A 2,978-nucleotide genomic window follows, 5' to 3' on the forward strand; every position below is an offset into this window, starting at 1 on the left:
ATACAAACATATATTTCTTTGCTCTGTCAGATGAGAAAGCCTAAAAGAAATAACACCCCAGCAAAAATGAACACACCCTAAGGCCCAAATCTTGGTTTTGAATAATATTCCTTGAAGCATGGTTGATTCTAGGACTAGGGAAGGAAATACGTAAGATGAGACTAGAGACTCCTGCTGTGTCAAAAAGTAAGGAAGTGGTGAAAGAAAACAAAAGCAAAAACACATTAATGCTAGCTTTGGAAGCATAAACTCAAGTTAGAATGATACAAAGAAAATTAGCATGGCCCCTGCAAAAGGATGACATGCAAATTCATGTAGTGTTCCATATTTTTTTTATGTTCCTTTCTTTTTTTTTTTATTTTAATGGTTTTTTATTATATTATGTTAGTCACCATACAGTATATCCCTGGTTTCTGATGTAAAGTTTGATGATTCATTAGTTGCATATAACACCCAGTGCACCATGCAATACGTGCCCTCCTTGCTACCCATCACCAGTCTATCCCATTCCCCCACTCCCCTCCCCTCTGAGGCCCTCAGTTTGTTTCTCAGAGCCCGTAGTCTCTCATGCTTCATTTCCCCTTCTGATTACCCCCCCTTTCTTTATCCCACCGATCTTCCTAGTTCTTATGTTCCATAGATGAGAGAAACCATATGATAATTGTCTTTCTCTAGTCCATAGTCTCTCATGTTTCATTCCCCCTTCCGATTACCCCCCCTTTCTTTATCCCTTTCTTCCCCTACCGATCATCCTAGTTCTTATGTTCCATAGATGAGAGAAACCATATGATAATTGTCTTTCTCTGCTTGACTTATTTCACTTAGCATTATCTCCTCCAGTGCCGTCCATGTTGCAGCAAATGTTGAGAACTCGTTCTTTCTGATAGCTGAGTAATATTCCATTGTCTATATGGACCACAACTTCTTAATCCATTCATCTGCTGAAGAGCATCTCGGTTCCTTCCACAATTTAGCTATTGTGGACAATGCTGCTATGAACATTCCCCAAACCAGGCAAAGACCCCCTCAAAAAGGAGAATTACAGACCGATTTCCCTAATGAATATGGATGCCAACATTCTCAACAAGATCCTTGGTAATAGAATCCAACAGTACATTAAAAGGATTATCCATCATGATCAAGTGGGATTCATACCTGGGATGCAAGCGTGGTTCAATATTCGCAAATCAATCAGCGTGATACATCATATCAACAAGAAAAGACTCAGGAACCATATGATCCTCTCAATTGATGCAGAAAAAGCATTTGACAAAATACAGCATCCTTTCCTGATTAAAACCCTTCAGAGTGTAGGAATAGAGGGTACATTTCTCAATCTCATAAAAGCTATCTATGAAAAGCCTACAGCAAATATCATTCTCAATGGGGAAAAGCTGGAAGCCTTTCCCTTAAGATCAGGAACACGACAAGGATGCCCACTCTCGCCACTATTATTCAACATAGTACTAGAAGTCCTTGCAACAGCAATCAGACAACAAAAAGGGATCAAAGGTATCCAAATCGGCAAAGAAGAAGTCAAACTCTCTCTCTTCGCAGATGATATGATACTCTATATGGAAAACCCAAAAGAAGCCACTCCCAAACTATTAGAAGTTATAGAGCAATTCAGTAACGTGGCGGGATACAAAATCAATGCTCAGAAATCAGTTGCATTTCTATACACGAATAATGAGACTGAAGAAAGAGAAATTAGGGAATCCCATCCTATTTACAATAGCACCAAAAACCATACGTTACCTTGGAATTAACTTAACCAGAGACGTAAAGGACCTATAGTCTAGAAACTCTAAATCACTCTTGAAAGACATTGAGGAAGACACAAAAAGATGGAAAAATATTCCATGCTCATGGATCGGAAGAATTAACATAGTTAAAATGTCCATGCTACCCAGAGCAATCTACACTTTCAATGCTATCCCGATCAAAATACCAATGACATTTTTCAAAGAACTGGAACAAATAGTCCTTAAATTTGTATGGAACCAGAAAAGGCCCCGAATCGCCAAGGAACTGTTGAAAAGGAAAAACAAAGCTGGGGGCATCACAATGCCAGATTTTGAGCTGTACTACAAAGCTGTGAACACAAAGACAGCATGGTACTGGCACAAAAACAGACTCATAGACCAATGGAACAGAATAGAGAACCCAGAAATGGACCCTCAGCTCTTTGGGCAACTAATCTTTGATAAAGAAGGAAAAAACATCCGGTGGAAAAAAGACATGTAGTGTTCCATATTAACCCCTTCCCAAAAAACTCACATTATTTAGGTTTGTCAAAGAGCCTATGAGCTAATGGAAAGAGTTTCCAGTGGCCAAAGCTGAAAGGAATAATTAGAACAACAAAATAAAGTAGTATTAGATTATAATGCAAAGTATAAAATAAATGTCCATGATTCCATGAATATAAATAAATGATTTAATGAATTAATGAACAGAGGAAGAAGAGGTAAATCTTCCATACAGAATTCCAAATAATTGATTTAGATTTCCTGGCCTACAGGAGAGGAAATGTAACTCTCCACCCATGACATGTGGGCTGTGCACAGAAACTTTGTTCCAAAAGTGAAGTATGGAAATAGGGGTGAAAGAGTAACTTCAGTGGGGAAAATTACAAACATTCATTTAGGAAGTGAGTAGTCATCGTTAACATTAGCAGTCATAAATCATGGTCATGCTGTGTACCCTTGATATGATATAATGAATACGATATGTGATCCTCTGTGTTCTTCCTCTCTAAAACCCAAGTCTCCTCAGGAGAAAAACATGGAGACAAGTCCCAGTAGAGAAGCATCCTGTAATACCTGACCAGCACTCCTCAAGAACTCCTGACATCATGAAAAAGTAAGTTTGAGAAACTATCATAGCCAAGAGGAGCCTAAAGAGAGATGATAGCTAAATGTATGTGGTATCCTAAATAGGGTCTTGGAAAAGATAATTAGGTAAAAATCAAGGAAATT

At 38.3% G+C, this 2,978-nt stretch overlaps 1 non-coding gene across 1 annotated transcript; it reads left to right on the top strand.

The window, feature by feature from the left end:
* The first annotated feature begins 229 nt into the window (after positions 1–229).
* Positions 230–332, top strand: LOC121103172. The gene has a single exon (XR_005835330.1). It is a non-coding gene; the product is annotated as a U6 spliceosomal RNA (small nuclear RNA).
* Positions 333–2,978: the final 2,646 nt, after the last annotated feature.

This window comes from Ursus maritimus, unplaced genomic scaffold, assembly GCF_017311325.1.
Source record: "Ursus maritimus isolate PB19 unplaced genomic scaffold, ASM1731132v1 scaffold_17, whole genome shotgun sequence".
NCBI classification, from domain to species: domain Eukaryota; kingdom Metazoa; phylum Chordata; class Mammalia; order Carnivora; family Ursidae; genus Ursus; species Ursus maritimus.